The sequence below is a fragment of the Callospermophilus lateralis genome, chromosome X (genome assembly GCF_048772815.1).
Source record: "Callospermophilus lateralis isolate mCalLat2 chromosome X, mCalLat2.hap1, whole genome shotgun sequence".
In the NCBI taxonomy this organism is placed as follows: Eukaryota; Metazoa; Chordata; class Mammalia; order Rodentia; family Sciuridae; genus Callospermophilus; species Callospermophilus lateralis.
The window spans coordinates 82,125,951-82,143,899 of NC_135325.1; positions in this window are offsets into that span (position 1 = coordinate 82,125,951).

The following is a 17,949-nucleotide window of genomic DNA, read 5'->3' on the forward strand; positions in this document are numbered from 1 at the left end:
TTTTCCCCCAACCCTTATAGTGGGTTAGCTTCCATGTTTGACAGAAAACATTGGGCCTTTGGTTTTTTGGGACTGGCCAAAACCAAAGGTACAATGTTTTCTCTCATACATGGAAGATAACCCACTATAAGGAATTATATTTTTCTGACTGTATTAAAGATACCAAATAATTTATATACATAATTTAATATTCAATATAGTCTTTCAAAACAAGTATGGTTATCTTCATTCTAATGATTGAGATTATCAATCATCAAAATTAACTTATGCAAGGTTCATATATTAAATGGTGGAAATAAGAAGCAAAGCACCAGATCTCTCTAGCCCAAAGTCTGTGTGATTTCTTATATTAGTCTATTTCCAAGTAAGCTTTTGCTGAGGGCTGCTCTACTGCCTCATAACATGATGAAATAGCAGAATAGCAAGGGGGCATGTATGGAAGAGACCAAAATAAAAAGGACCACCTATTTTTATAAAAACTCACTCTTATGGTGACTAATATAGTACCCCAAGAGTGAGAACTTATTCCCATGATAATTGATCTAGTCTTATGAGAGTACTATTAAATCTTCATGAGAGTAAAATCTTTATAACTCAAACACCTCTTAAAATCCCACCATCTCTCAGCACTGTTACATTGAGGACTGAATTTGGTAACAGACCATAACAAACCATAGCACTAAGTTAAATTATTTGCTCTGTACTTCAACACTTTGAGGCACCTTGTCTTATTGTGATGAATTTCAACTTCAGTCTCTCAAATGTATGTCATTTTTTTTTTATCTCTTCAGAAGTTAAAATCTAGTATCTATTGTAAACTATCTAAAAAACAAGCTGTTTTTCCTCAGGTTGAAACACTTCAGAAAAACCTCATCTGTTTTCATCTTCCCATCTATTATATATCCCCTTCTTTTCCCCTCCAGAGTTTACAGTAACACACAATTTTCACCTCTACACTTAATACTGCAAATCAAAACTGATTATGAGTAGCATAAAGACTAGGTAGAGATGGAAAGCTTGTGAGTAAGAGGACAAAAAAATTCCATTTACTTACAGCAAGATTTTATACTCTTGTGGACTTTTAAAATATGCTACTTTACTAGCCCAAGGAATTTTGTATTATCAAGAATAATTATTTTAACTTAATAAAATGTTATACATGCATGCAAAATAAAGTCACACTTTCAACACATTCAGAGAAGTTTTTTTGGCAAAATGCATTTGTTTCACACCAGGAACTGTTATTTTCACTTTATACATTTCATTAAAAGTAAGATCAGAAAAATTGGCAATACCTAAGCTTTTTCACTTCTGATATTTCTGTAACAATGTTATAGTGTTTCAGTGACTTTGTGGTGAAAATATGTACATTAATGAATACAGTATAAAATATATATAGTACATGTAACACTGTATACATAGTGTTTGTATAGATATATATTAATATATATGTGTCAGAATCAAAAGTGTTGCAGATGAAATCAGAATTTAACCATGGAAAAGATTTTAAAATCAATCATATTTGAGGCACATATATACAGGAGTGTGTGTATATATATATATATATATATATATATATATATATATACATACAAACACAGTTGATTCTTCTCACTAGCAAATTTCACATTTGTCTACTATCCAAAATTTATTTGTAACACCAAGACTGATATTTGTGTTTATGATCATTTGCAACCATGTACAGAATGGAAAAATTAGTTGCTTAATGCATATACATACTCCCAGCTAAATTCAAACAAGTTCATGCTCTGCTTTCTTGTTTTGGCTCTCATGTTTTAAATGAATGCCTTTCTGCAGTCTATTTAATGCTTTATGTATTACATTTTGGCTCTTTCATTGATAATTTACCTTTTTTTTGGTACTGGGGATTGAATTCAGGGGCACACGACCATTTAGCCACATCTCCACCACTATTTCATATTTTATTTATAGACAGGGTCTCACTGAGTTGCTCACCATCCTCCTGCCTCAGCCTCCTGTGCTACTGGGATTACAGGCATGCACCACCGTGCCCTCTGAGAATTTACTTTTTTAAATGACCTCAAATAGTATAGTGCTGAAGTACTGTCTAATTTTGATAAATACAAGAAAATTGTGATCATCTTACAGGAAAATATGTCTTAAATAAACTTACTTTGTGTATGAGTAATAGTGTTATTGTCCATGAATTCAGTGTTAATAAATCAACAATAGATATTAAATAAGGCATCTCTAAATATAAACATGCTTTTCAAAAGTTTATGTGCATTGAAGAATGAGACAATGAGAATGATATTACAAATGCAAACAACATAAAAACAGATGAGAATATCCAAATCAGAAGGTTAAGGAAAAAAAAAAAAAAGCTTAACTAATCAGATGTTGTTACTGACATCTTAAGCCAGGGACTATGCCTGCAACTTCATTGGCTATATTTGACTGCCCATCACCATAAGAAATAGGCAAACAATAGAAAAAACTAAAAATAAAATTTTATGCAGTTTGTTCAAATTGGGGATATGGAGCTCGATTACTTTTCCCACTAGTCCCTCAGGAGCAGTTACAAATTAAAGAAAAAAAAAAGCCAGGTAATATAACTTATGTAGATTTAGCCAGGCTCTTTGAATCAGAAACTTGTCAGTCTTAGCTTCAGTGGCTTCCCTCATTAGGCTGGGGCAGGTGCCAGGGGTGAAGGAAGACACATAGACATACCTTCAGTTGTTACACTCGGTATGAGAAAGTTGCCCTTAATTTTAATCGGTTTCAATATAACAGGAAATCAGCCAAAAATTCTAAATTATGAAGACTATATTAAGTATGAATTTATGCCAACTATCATTAACAATCAACCTCACCTTCAGTGTATATTATAACTTAACATATGTGCTAAAAGTGTGGAGTTGTCAGGTAGGGTGACCCACTCTATAATCCCAGCAACTTGGGAGGGTGAGGCAGGAGGTTCTCAAGTTCCAGCCAAATTTCAGCAACTTATCAAGACTCTGGCTCAAAACAAAAATAAAAAATAAAAATAAAAAGTGCTGGGAATACAAGTTCAAGGGTAAACCACCCTCCGACTAAATCCCCAGTACAAAAAAATACATGAAATAAAATAAAAGTGTGGAATCATTAAACTGTCAAGACATTCAAAATATTTCTCATTTCATCTTCATCTAGTTCTTAGAGGTTTAATTATGAATATAACTATGTGTATATGTTTTATGATTACATGAAAAGAAATACACATATTTTGTGGGTGCATGTTTAAAATTAATTACTGATTGATGATGATCTAAAAAGTTTCAAGACCATTCTCTCACCTTACATAGGAGCCATATTTCTGCTTGTGTAATCTGAGTGCATTAGAGATCAATTATACCCAATAGTTTTTTAAGATGGTAGATAAATCTTTATATTTTAATTTTTCCTAAATATAAATTCTGTATTATGTGTATTTGTCATCTTTGAAATTTTCTCTTCTTGCTTCCACTTGTTGCTATAGGATGCAATTCACTTCAGAAAATAAATGATTTCTTGAAGTTACTTTGCAAGTAGGTTTTTACTTTGTATACAATAGGTTCAATTTTAGACTCTAAAAAGTTGTAAATTTTCACAGTGAAAGTCAGTTCCAGATCATTACAATCTGAATTGAAAAAAAAGAATACAATTATCTTTGTTCATATCATCTCAAAAAGATTGGTTATGAAATTCAAATAAAATCAGCAACCCAAATCTTGTTTTTTTTTTTTTTTTTTGTTGTTGTTGTTGTTCATTGTGGAATGTATGAAGTTTGAATCCAAAACAAGTAAATATATAGTAAACCACAATTAAGGGTAAGTATCATGTATTGTCCTGAAACATGATTCTTTCTCCCTTATTTGGTGGAAATGTATTTGTCTGGGCCCCCAAGAAAAGGTGGAAGAGAGTTATGGATATTGTTCTCAAAATAAGCAAGTACAGAGATGCTCTTTGTTAGAGATAGATCCAGTGAGAATTTTGATGTAGGCAATTTTTTGTCTTTGGTGCATTCTTTTCATTTGCTTTTTAGTCATCAGTTTATATGTGTCATTCTCTTGTGAGCTAGGTCACCCAGATTGTCTCCAAATAACTCTTCGCACTCTTCTTATGCACTAATCAGAGTCCACATTTTTTTTTCACTTCTCTCTGTATCAACAGGAAGTTTTACAGCTGGTTTTATTACTTTTAAGAATATTTGTTTCTGGATAGAAGATGAAAATTGAAATAAAATTGACAGAATGAAAGCAATAAGTAACAACTATATTGAAAGATTTAATCCCATGTATATATGTGTGTGTACACTCACATGTACAGAGGATCTTCCAGTCACCTCTGGAATTTTCACACAGATAGACAATCAAACAAGGAATGCTACTCTTATATATAACCCACAATTTAGGATAAATTTTTGAAGAACACACAAGGGTTATTTAAAGGCTGAAAAAAAACAATCTAGAATTCAATAATATTAATAGTAGTTGGTAATTGTTTCATAACACAAACTCATATAAACAAATTGAATATAACTTAAAGAACTTTATTTATTTTGACATAGCAATGTTACCAGTCACCCCAAAGTCAGGAAAAATTATAGCATTCTTATGTTTTTACCTATAATGTATCCCAAGCCTGGGCTACAGTAAAAGCCTTCCATCTAATCTTCAGCTTCAGTCTTCACTATTTTAATACATGTTTCATTCTTTATCATATTTATTTTCCAAAAACACAGATTAAAACATGTCCTAGTCTTTCTTCAAAACCTGCAATGACTTCCCATTTCCTCTATCATATAGTCCATTCTTAATAGTACTAGATAAGTTCCATTATCTAGTTTTCAACCTAATTTTAACAAAATTATGCTTTTAAAAATGTAGTCTAATTGGGTAAACAAGTCATGTATATAAACTGCTATAATATGAGATTATGATCTCACATAGGTGACAAATGAAACTCAATTTATTTCATCAAATATATATTTGACAACTGGTTTTTGAGATCCTGTAATCTACTATAGATTAAAAAAGATTTGAAACCAAGTAGAATGCAACACAAATTATATTTACACATATTTTTAAATTTTTTTAGTTGTAGATGGACATAAAACCTTTATTTTATTTATTTATTTTTATGTGGTGCTGAGGATAGAACCCAGTGCCTCACAAATGCTAGGCAAGCACTCTACTACTGAGATAAAATCATAGCCCCATCCATACACATTTTGGTAAAGTCTTACAAAATTATACAAAAATAATTTATTGATTCAGTTGAATTGAGATTTGATAAATGAGGACTGTTTTATCTGATAAAGATGGTGGAAAAATATTAATCATTTTAAGAGATGACATTGTCCTGGACTAGGGTAGTAGCAGTATAAAAAGAAAGGTGAGGAAAATATACCTAACACATTTCTAAGATAATAAGACTTTAACACTTATAATTTATATGTGATGTAAGAGAGTAGATATCCTACTTTGCAGAATCCTATTTTATTAATCTTTGATGTTTCACCAACCAAGTTGTAATCACAGGAAAAAAAAATGATTTGATGAGGAAATTAGTGGAATTTTGGCTTTGTATAGTATATACTAGTGGTACCCAGTGGGTAAATGAAGATGTAAGGTCTGCAATAGAGATAGGTATTCAGGGAAAACAAGTATACCAATGTATACGGTTTTGACACTGTTTGAGGGGTTTAAAAACCCAAAGCCTGGGTTTATAGAGAAGGAATAAAGGCAGGAGGTATGTTGCTGCAAGAAGAGTGGAAGTAATTCAAAAGACTAACTCATCAAAATTCTCAGATCCCCTCACTCACACTCTGTATGTTTGGGACTGGGGGAAGAGAGAGAATCTCTTAAGAAACTGAATCAACCTGCATCAATGTCTGACAATAGTGGAAACAAACTCAAAGTAATTTCTGAGATTATATACCATAGGTTTTCCATCTACCCCACCTCTCAATTAATGTAATAAATTATTATTTAGTTCTATTATAATTACTTGATGCAGTGTAATAGGACCACTATAATTTCCAGGTATTATGATGATTCAACATGTTTATAATTCTCAATTCTCCCAGAGAACAAACTGTCCATTTGCATGCACACTAAAATGTAACTATCCAATATCAACTGAAAACACAGTAAATTCTAACATAAGTAAAAACCATGAGCAATTTTCTGTGCTTCTAAAAGAGTCATTTCTGTGAATGCCAAGTGTATTATTGCATATATCTTTCACAGTACACTATAAAAGAGTAATATCTCAGGCCCTGCTTGTAAAAAGTTAGACTTAAGTGGGTGGAAATGTGGGACAAGAAACTTCTTTTGTATTGAAAGTGAAAATAGTATCCAGTTGGGATTGTTCTTCTCCAATTCTTAAAGTTTATGGTACTTGCTTCACTTTTAAAGTGACATTGATTAATGAAAGAAGAGAGTGCCTGTAAATGTTTTGAAGAAAGTATGTGACCTAGCTCTCCATGGTGATGTGAAGATTATTTTGGTCATCTTACTTCCTGGTGTAACAAGCCACCAATGTTCTAAACATAGTAATCCACTTACATTGTTTACAATTTCCCCAAATGAGACCGCTTATTTCTGTGAAATTGTTGAACAGTTCATTATTACCTCTTTACCTTTGCTCACACCATTCTCCATGATTTGAAAAGCCCCATTTCTTTTCTGATTATTCACAGCCTACTTATCTTTCAAGACTCAACTCAAATCCTATCTAATCCATATTCAGTGATCCCTCCTTTTCTTATATCCAGATTTTTAATCCTTATAAGATTCATGAATGAGTTTCAGGAGGTTATTGGTCTATAAGACATTTCTTTCATTCTTATTAGGAGACAAATTGAACTCAAAATACAGTAAACTAAGATTTAAATTCTGATATGAGTAAAAGCTTTAAGCAATTTTCTGTGCTTCAGAAAGCTTTGATGACATTTTCAAAGATATAAACTAGGTAAATTGTTCCAGACCCACTGTCTAAAGGGTTCTCTTTAGCACAGTTGTGATCTCTTTCATTGCTAGTGTTCTGTTACAGTGTATTATTCTCATCATTTCAATTAGATCATAAGTATCTTATTAGGTTCCTGCACAACACAAAGTCCCTTACCAACAGTACTTGCTTAGGACATAGTTGATTGATCTTTGGACCCACTTGCATTAAATGGTAACACTGCTCTTGTGTGTGTATATCATCGTAAATGTCCACTAAGCCCATTGTAAAGAATATTATCATTAAAATTACACAATATTTTACAATAATGAAAAACCTAAAATAGTGCAAAATTTAGGTTTTGAAATATTTTAGGTCAACTTTTTAGATTTGCTTCAATAATGCAATCATCATCTCAGCTAATAGTAGAACTCTTTAGTGAGTTATATTTTTATTACTTAAGCCTATTATTAACAGAAAATTAATTTTTATGAATCTTTCAAACTGACACCATTCAAAACAGTTCCATCTAACACTTCCTCAGGGAATTCCACAAACACATCCCACATATCCCAATAGAATTACATGTCCCAGTATTAAAGGCAGACATCAAAATCACAAAATTACTTAGGAAACACAATGAATCTTGAGAAAAGAAGAATAGAATTATTTTTAATTAATATGCAAATTTGACATAAAGTTAGTTTGGAGAGTCACATTAAGAGACTAATCAATAAGATGCTGCAATTGGCTAAGGTTTTATGTAGGAAAATTAGGCTAATTTTTTCATTTATATTTTAAGGCATATGAATGCTGGAGAATTGGACAGGAAAGATTATGTATGAAAAATTACAAAAACAAACAATTTGTATCCAATGAAAAATAAGCACAAAGTAATTTAGATGGTGGAAAATCAGAAATAAGAAGTCAGGAAGATAGTGGAATATGAAGTTCCCTATTTCACAAAAACACTAACTTAGTTACCATTCCCAGATAAGAATGCCTTTGTGTGAATTCTGGAGCATAGGGATGAGATTGTAGCACCCCGGTAGAGCACAAAAACTGCATTATCAAGGGTAAAAAGAACAGTTTCACTTTGTTCACACTGCCCCTCTGCAAGCCAGTAAACTCCTATGTCGGAAAGGGTCCTCACAACCTACAATTTCTCCTTGGGCAAGAAAGAGAGAACAAAATGAATTTTCAACTTATCCAGTGATTTACAGTCATGTCCAAGACACCCAAATTTATTTTGTTTCAAGTGGGATATAGGATGGGATATTGGTACATCTAGAACACTGGGGAGAAATATAAATAAAGAATGATCCAGCACATAGATCTCAGTAGTATCTCTGCACCCCTACAAGCTACTTCACCAGACCAGCACCCTCATCATTAACCTCACTTAACCTTGGAGGCCCTCCAATTAGTAGTGTTTGACTGTGGAGCCCAGCCAGCATACCCACTAAAACTATAGTTTAGCCAGCAGGCCAGGCTAACAATAAAACCCAGCTAGCTAGCAGCCCCACTCTGACTTTGTAGCCCAGATGAATAGTTAAACAGCAAAAAAAAAAACATATGAAAGTGTAAATTTCACTGATAAAAGTAAATGTGTAAAACGACTATAATGGTGGCACATAAATAATTTTAACTTTAGTATAAAAGTCTAAATGACAATATTAGAATAAATATAGCCACCAGATCTTGTTAATGTATACACAAATCATAAAAAAAGTAAACTCTTACAATAATGTAAAGTATGTGCGGGAGAGCAGAAGTATAGGACTTTTTTATGTGACTGATGTTATTAGCAGCTTCAAACAGATAAAACTATAAGAGAGTCACTTCAAGTCTCATGGTAACCACACACACACACACACACACACACACACACACACATACACATACACACATAAAAAAAAAAACTATACAGTAGCACTTTCTTATGCACAGGGAGTATATTCCAAAACTCCTAGTGGATGATTGAAACTTTGAATAGTAGCTAATCTTATATCAACTATGATTTTCCCATACATAGCCAATTCACTTATACATTTCCTATAGATACCAATAACAAAGTTTGATTAATAAATTAGGTATTATACAGTGTAAATACACCAGACAAATAACAATTCATGTTCTGGATGGGGTGGAATGAGACAGTGCAAAATTTCATCATGCTGTTCAGAGTGACACACAATTTGAAATTCATGAATCTTTTATTTTTGGAATATTCAGTTTAATATTTTTGGATCACAGTTGACCATGGGCAACTGAAACTATGGAAAGCAAGACCATGGATAAGAAGGATCTACTGGAGTACATAAAAGAAACAAGAAAAGAATCAAAGTATATCAATACAGAAAAAAATCATCAAAGCCCAAAGACATCTTGAGAAGAACAGAGGAATTAAAGAACTACAAAATATTCAGAAAATGATTAGCAAACTAGCAACAGTGGTGACACCTATTAATAGCCACTTTAAATGTCAATGTATTAATCTTATCAGTCAAAAGACAAAAAACTTAATGAATAAATAAAGAGAAAAACACATTCTGTTCAAAGAGAGTCACCTAAAGTTAAGGATACATATAGGCTGAAAATGAAGGAATGGAAAAATATACTTCATGGAAATGGTAACCAAAAGAGAGAAGCAATACTATTTTTATATCATGATATGAGTTTAAGTAAAAAATAATAATTCACCAGAGACAAAAAAGTTATCACATAATAATAAAAGTTAAATTCACAAAATTATAAATCAATATGTACCCAACATCAAAGCACTGACATATATAAATCAAACATTGCGGATCTCAAGGAAATAAAAGGATAAAAATATAATAATAGCAGTAGACTTTAATATACAACTTTCAATAATGCCATCCAGATACAAAAATTAACAAGAAAACAGAAAATTTAAAGAACATTATAGACCAAGTAGACTTAAAAGACACTGGAGAACATTCCTCCAAACAGCAACATAAAACACATTGTTTGCAAGTACACATGGGACATATGCGACATACTCTGCATTTGATTACATGCTAGTTCCAAAGGAATTCTTACAAAATTTAAAAGACTGAAATCATTCCAAGTATCTCTTCTGACCACAAGGTAATAAAAGAACTCAGTTAGAAAAGGAATTCAGGAATACAATCAAATGCATAAAAATTAACATATCTTGAGGAAGAAATCAAAACAAACTTTTTCTCTGACATCAGGTATAAATAAGGATGTCCACTTTTATTCAGTTCTGTTTGGACCTATCCAAAGAAATTAGGCAAGAGAAAGAAATGCATCCAATTTTAAAAAATTAAATTGTCTCTGTATAAAGATAATATATTTTAAATACTCAAAACAGATCCTTCAAATTATATTAGAACTATTAAAAATTTGCTAAAGACACAGGATACAAAATCAGCTTTCAAAAATCAGTAGTTTCTATACACTAACATCCAACCATCTGAACAACAAATAAAAAAAATCTTATTTAAAATATCTATAAAAGATCAAATGCTTAGGAATAAACCTATCCAAGGAAGTGAAAGAATTATGTACCAAAAATTATGTAACACTGATAAAAGAAATTAAAGCAGAGATATATAAATAGAAAGATATTTTGTGTTTTATACTTGAAGAATTAATATGGTTAAAATTTCCATTCTGCACAAACTAATTTGCAGATTCAATGTAATAGCAGCAAAATTCTTATTCTTATTGAAATTGAAAAATATCCTAAAATTCGTATGAAACCAGAAAGACCCCAAATAGCCAAAACCATCTTGAGGAAGAAGAAAAGAAAAACTATTAGCATTACACTTCCAAAATTGAGAATATATTACAAAGCCACAGTTACTGAAACCATATGGTATTGCTTAATGACCAACACAGAGACCAATGTAACATAATATACTTTAAAAGTAAATCTATGGATGTATAGTCAATTAGATTTGAGAATTAATGCCAAGAATACACAATGAAAAATTATAAATGGCATTTTTACACTATTCAATAAATTGTGTCCAATAAATGATGCTGAGAAAACTGGATATCCACATCCAAAAGAATAATATTGGACTGATATCTTGCAACATACACAATCCCCCCAAAACTCAATATGGATTAACTATCTGAATGCATCTGAAACAGTAAGACTCCCAGAAAAAATATAGAGAAAACATTTTATGTTGTTCTTGAAAATGACTGGGATAAGACACCAGCAACAGAGACAACAAAATCTCACACACATAAGTGAACTATATCAAACTAAATTGATTCTGCACATCAAAGAAAATATCCAAGAGTGAAAAGACAATCTACTAATTGGAAGAAAGTATTTCCCAAACATAATATATGATAAGGAGTTAATTTCTGAAAGATATCACTAAAACCCAATAGCAGAAAACCAAATAACCCAACTTAAAAATGGGAAAAGCTAGAATAGCCATTTGTCTAAAAATGACATATAAAAGGTCCATATGTATATTAAAAGATACTCAACATCCCAGATCACCAGAGGAATGCATTATCAAAACCATAATGAAATATCACTTCATATCTATTAGTATGTCTCTTGAAAATAATAAAACAAAAATACTGAAAACAACTGTTGATAAAGTTTTAGACAAATCTGGAGCCTGCATACTTTGTCACTGGCAATGTAAAATGTGGCAGCTGCTACAGAAAACAGTGTGGAAATTTCTAAAACAATTAAAAGAATATCATATAATCCACTAATCCCATTTTGGTGTATTGTTGAGAGCCACAGCCGAAGGGGCCCCAGCAAACTTCCAGCTGCCAGCAAACTTCCAGCTGCCAGCTCTTGATTGGCTCACAGCGGCCCCAGCAAACTTCTAGCTGCCAACTGATTGGCTCCTCTGTGGTGATGCTCATTGGGCTGTTTCCCCACCCTTTCAGACCACGGAGCTGCTCATTGGGGGACTTTTTTGGCTCCGCCCATGCGACCCAGCCAATCAACCTCAAGAGCAGGAGGAGTTGGGGAGGGGGAGAGGCTTGTGGGAAGCCCGTGGTGGCTGTTGGGCTCTGAGGGTTTTCCTGAGGAGCTGTGTGGTTCGGTGTGTGTGTTCTAAAAATAAAGTTTGTTTTCTTTTGACAAGTGGCTCCTGAATTGTGCCCAGCCAGACTGCGGCAGTGTATCTATCCTAAAATACTGAAATTTGGATCTAAGAAATGTCTGACCTTCTTTGTTTATGGGAGCATTAGTCAAAACAGTCAAAATATAAAATATTGCAAATATCATCAGTAATGAATGGATAAAAAATGTAGTATAAAATAAAATAGGATATTATTAATACTTAAAAGAGAATATACCATATCCTTTATAAGCATGTGGACGGATCCTGAGAGTGGCTAAGTGAAGTCAGTCACAAAGAATAATACTGTATGATTCTTTCTATATGTAGCATATAAATTAGTCAAGTTTACAGAAGAATGCTACAGTGGTGGTTATCAGGGGACAGGGAAATGAAGATGAGAGTTACTGATCACTGAGAATACAAAGAGAATAAATTCCAGAAATCTTCTATACATTATAGTGCAGTGCCTATAGTTAACAATAAGGTACTGTGTACTTAAAACTTCAAGAGGGTAGATCTCATGTTAAATATTTTTACCACAATAAATTTTTTTTAAAAAAGTAACATAAACTTTTGGCAGTGATTGATATGATTATTATATAGGTCATGCTGACAGAGGCACAAGCATATTAATATATTCCAATTCATTGAACCATATGCATTAATTAGGTACAGTGTTCTGTGTATCAACTAAGCCTTAATAACATAGGGAAAAAAGAAATAACATAAAATTTCTATCTTGAGTACAATCATATATGGTCTTTTATAGGAAGTTATAATTTTATACACTATTGATATGAAGTAGTTAAAACAGAGATAAGGTTAAAATCTAAATATGAACATATTAGTATCCATTTACTGAATGCTAAAGAAAGAAAAAGATATATCATATAATTACTAATCAAAACAAAGTAGTATATCTTCATGAATATAAAACAGAATAAGCTTAAACACAACACACCACTGCTATTTATGAAAAATGTTATTAGATACTAAAAATGCATTACTCATGCACATGGTAAGAAAAGTAAACATAAAATGATAAATCTATCATATTGAAAGATTTAAATATGTACTTATTAAATATTGATGGGCAAATAGGACAGTCTGTGAAGTACATGCAACAAATATCTATACCAGCATATAGAGTTATGCAACCCAGAATTTCTAGATCTCTTTCACATAGTCATGGGATTTTTATAAAAATTGATCATATACTACACCAGAAAGAAAACCTCAACAAATGTCACAGAATAGGTATCAGACATATTATAATCTGACTACAACAAATTAACTTAGATATCAGTGACAAAAGTGTAAAGGTTCAAACACTCCCCACTCTAATAATTAAAAAAGAATATGTTCTGCTAAATAACTTATAAGTTAGATAAAAATATCACAAGGAAAAAATTATTTAAATGCTTATTAACGAAAGGTAATGAAAATATCATTAATAAAAATCATAGGACATAACAAAATTGGTATTTATATTAACTTAGTAGCCTTAAAATATTAGAAAACTATTAATGCCTAAAATTAATGGATCAAATGCTCATCATAAGAAGTGAAAAAAAAATACTAATACATAACTTAAAGAATGTGGAAAGAGGTAATGAAAACAGTAGTATGCAGGGACCCAGTAGAATTCTGATTTGAGATTAACATGATAAAAATATAAACTCGATGCTAACAACAAACTATCCAATGAAATTTAAAAAAAAAATTGGGGCTAGTCTAAATGTTATGATCATAATAGCTACCAAAAAATTATAGATTTATCTAAGAAGGTGAAAGTCTTAAAAAAATGAAAACTATAAAACATTGATGAAACAAGTTAAAGAAAATACAAATAAGTGGAAGGTTATCTGTGTTCATGTACTATAAGAATGAATAATGTTAAAATGTTACTACTGGTTGACACCACCAGAATTATGACTGCAATTCCAGTAGCTTGGGAGGCTGAGGCACAAGGATCTTGAGTTCAAAGCCAGCCTTAGCAATTTAGTGAGGCCCTAAGCAACTCAGCAAGAACCTGTCTCTAAATAAAATATAACAAAGGGCTACAGATGTGGCTCTGTAGTAAAGCAACCCTGGGTTCAAACTCTGGCAACAACAAAAAAGTTCATACTTCCAAATATGATCTATAGATAAAATGAAATTACTATCCAAATCCAAATGAAATTTTTCAAAGAAATAGAAAAAAAAGTCCTAAGATTTATATGAAACCACAAAGAAATCTGCAGGAATAACAGCAAAGCCATACGTATCATTCTACATGATTCCAAACCTATTAAGCTATAGTAATCAAAACAGCATGGTACCTGGATGTGGTAGCATGCAACTATAATCCTAGGGACACAGAAGGCTAAAGCAGGAGGATAATAACTTTTAGACTAGTCCCAACAGTTTAGTGAAACACTGTCTCAAAATAAATAAAAACGGCTGCATATGTAATACAGTGGTAAAGAATCCCTGGGTTCAGTTTCCAGTAAAAAAAAAAAAAATCAGTATCATAATGTCATAAAAATACACACAGATGAATTGAACAGAATAAAGAGCCCAGAAATAAAACACACATTGACAATTGATTTTAGACATGATACCAGAATACACAATATTGACAAACTCTTCAATAATTAAATAAATGATGAGAGGCACTTTTGACCATGCAGAGCTATATACATAACAAGGGGAGAAAAAGCAGGGAGGTTTGTTCTAGCCATGGCCAAAGGAGGTAGAAAGGTCCTTCACATTCCTTTTTAGGACTACACAGACTGTTATTTTTTCACATATTATTAATTCACCACATGCCAGTATTTATTATTTCCTGAACAGAAGATATATTACTAGAATACTTAAGAAACAAAAATAACTAACCTGACATATAATTTATGGATTATGCATAGAAAGAAGATTGCAGCTGATTTCATAACAAGAATTTTTTGTAAGTAAATACCAAAGTACTTTCAATCTCATTCACATTTGATTATGGTAATATTCAACAGAAACACCTCTACATTTTAAATTGTAGGTTGCATACTCCAATATAGTGAAACCCATTCTTGTAGCTTAGCGTGTTTTCCTTAATTTTCTAAATACAAATTTCTTCCATAATCTGAATACAAATTACATCTTTGTTAAAAAAGCTGATTTACAGAATAGTCTAATGTTCAAGGTAAATTAAAATCTTAAAAAACACAGTTGAATTTTTGTTACATAATTTTTCTTCTTGGTATGAAAACATTTCTGTGATGCTGTGAGAGTCACTCTTGAGCTAGATCACATTGTTATGGTTTATGGCACAGAAAGGCAGGCAGTGTTTAAGGAAGGTTGAGGTGTTTTGTCATCAACAATGGTTTGAATACATGGTTTATCTCAAATGTATCCTGTACAGTACATACAATTGTTCATATTTCCAAAAGAGATTGTGGAATGATTTTCATTTACATGAGCTATTGATTAGATACTGTTTGGATGATGGCATTTATTTTATAATATGTGAACTAAATTAATAAATAGAAATCTTAATTAAAAATTAATAACTGAAATAGATATAGGATAAAACAATCTATGTGATTTCCTTAGAATCACATAGCTAATTAGTGCTATACATAGAATCAATATCTATTAAATCACTTCATATCTAATGAAACTATAGTTGTACTGTGTAATCTTCCCGAGTCTTTGAACTTTTGTTTTTTCTTCATAGCAAAATAGTTTGGGCCACTCACACAATTGAAAAAATATATATTTTATTTAGTGTTAGAACATAAAGTCAGAATTTCTATACTTAGAGCTTCCTAGCAGAAGATACTGAGTTTTAAATGTCTATTTACTGAATGCTTTTCACAATGTTTTATGTATATTGATAATCACATAAGTTTTTTCCTTCTGTTTCATTCTGTGATTGATTTTTTTCCACTTACAAATATTGGGGTTGAACCACAGAAACAAAAACATTTCATTATAATACAAGGGATAGCCATTGTGCAATTCCTAATATATATCTTCTGTTTTCAAGATTTATTTTAAACTTAATTCTAACATGATCTCATAACATTAGACAATAGGATCATTTCTTTTTTTTTATTTATTTACTTATTTATTTATTTATTTATTTATTGGTTGTTCAAAATATTAGAAAGCTCTTGACATCTCATATTACATATATTAGATTCAAGTGGATTATGAACTCCCATTTTTACCCAGAATACAGATTGCAGAATCACATCGGTTACACATCCACATTTTTACATAATGCCCTATTAGTAACTGTTGTATTCTGCTACCTCTCCTATCCTCTACTATCCCCCCTCCCCTCCCCTCCCATCTTCTCTCTCTACCCCATCTACTGTAATTCCTTTCCCTCCTTGTTTATTTTCCCCTTCCCCTCACAACTTCTTATATGTAATTTTGTATAACATTGAGGGTCTCCCTCCATTTCCATGCAATTTCCCTTTTCTCTCCCTTTCCCTCCCACCTCATGTCTCTGATTAATGTTAATCTTTTCTTCCTACTCTTCCTCCCTGCTCTGTTCTTAGTTGCTCTCATTATATCAAAGAAGACATTTGGTATTTGTTTTTTAGGGATTGGCAAGCTTCACTAAGCATAATCTGTTCTAATGCCATCCATTTCCCTGCAAATTCCATGATTTTGTCATTTTTTAGTGCTGCGTAATACTCCATGGTGTATAAATGTCACATTTTTTTTATCCATTCATCTATTGAAGGGCATCTGGGTTGGTTCCACAGTCTAGCAATTGTGAATTGTGCTGCTATGAACATCGATGTGGCAGTATCTCTGTAGTATGCTCTTTTAAGGTCTTCAGGGAATAGACCGAGAAGGGCAATGGCTGGGTCAAATGGTGGTTCCATTCCCAGCTTTCCCAGGAATCTCCATACTGCTTTCCAAATTGGCAGCACCAGTTTGCAGTCCCACCAGCAATGTACCAGAGTACCCTTTTCCCCACATCCTCGCCAGCACTTGTTGTTGTTTGACTTCATAATGGCTGCCAATCTTACTGGAGTGAGATGGTATCTTAAGGTGGTTTCGATTTGCATTTCTCTGACTGCTAAAGATGGTGAGCATTTTTTCATGTACTTGTTGATTGATTGTATGTCCTCCTCTGAGAAGTGTCTGTTCAGGTCCTTGGCCCATTTATTGATTGGGTTATTTGTTATATTATTGTCTAATTTTTTGAGTTCTTTGTATACTCTGGATATTAGAGCTCTATCTGAAGTGTGAGGAGTAAAAATTTGTTCCCATGATGTAGGCTCCCTACTTACCTCTCTTATTGTTTCTCTTGCTGAGAAAAAACTTTTCAGTTTAAGTAAGTCCCATTTGTTGATTCTTGTTATTAACACTTGTGCTATGGGTGTCCTATTAAGGAATTTGGAGCCCGACCCCACAATATGTAGATCGGAGCCAACTTTTTCTTCTATCAGATGAAGAGTCTCTGATTTGATATCTAATTCCTTGATCCACTTTGAGTTAACTTTTGTGCATGGTGAGAGGAGGGGATTCAGTTTCATTTTGTTGCATATGGATTTCCAGTTTTCCCAACACCATTTGTTGAAGATGCTATCCTTCCTCCATTGCATGCTTTTAGCTCCTTTATCAAATATAAGATAGTTGTAGCTTTGTGGATTAGTCTCTGTGTCCTCTATTCTGTACCATTGGTCCACCCGCCTGTTTTGGTACCAGTACCATGCTGTTTTTGTTACAATTGCTCTGTAATATAGTTTGAAATCTGGTATCGCTATACCGCCTGATTCACACTTCCTGCTTAGAATTGCTTTTGCTATTCTGGGTCTTTTATTTTTCCATATGAATTTCCCGATTGCTTTCTCTATTTCTACAAGAAATGCCGTTGGGATTTTGATGGGCATTGCATTAAATC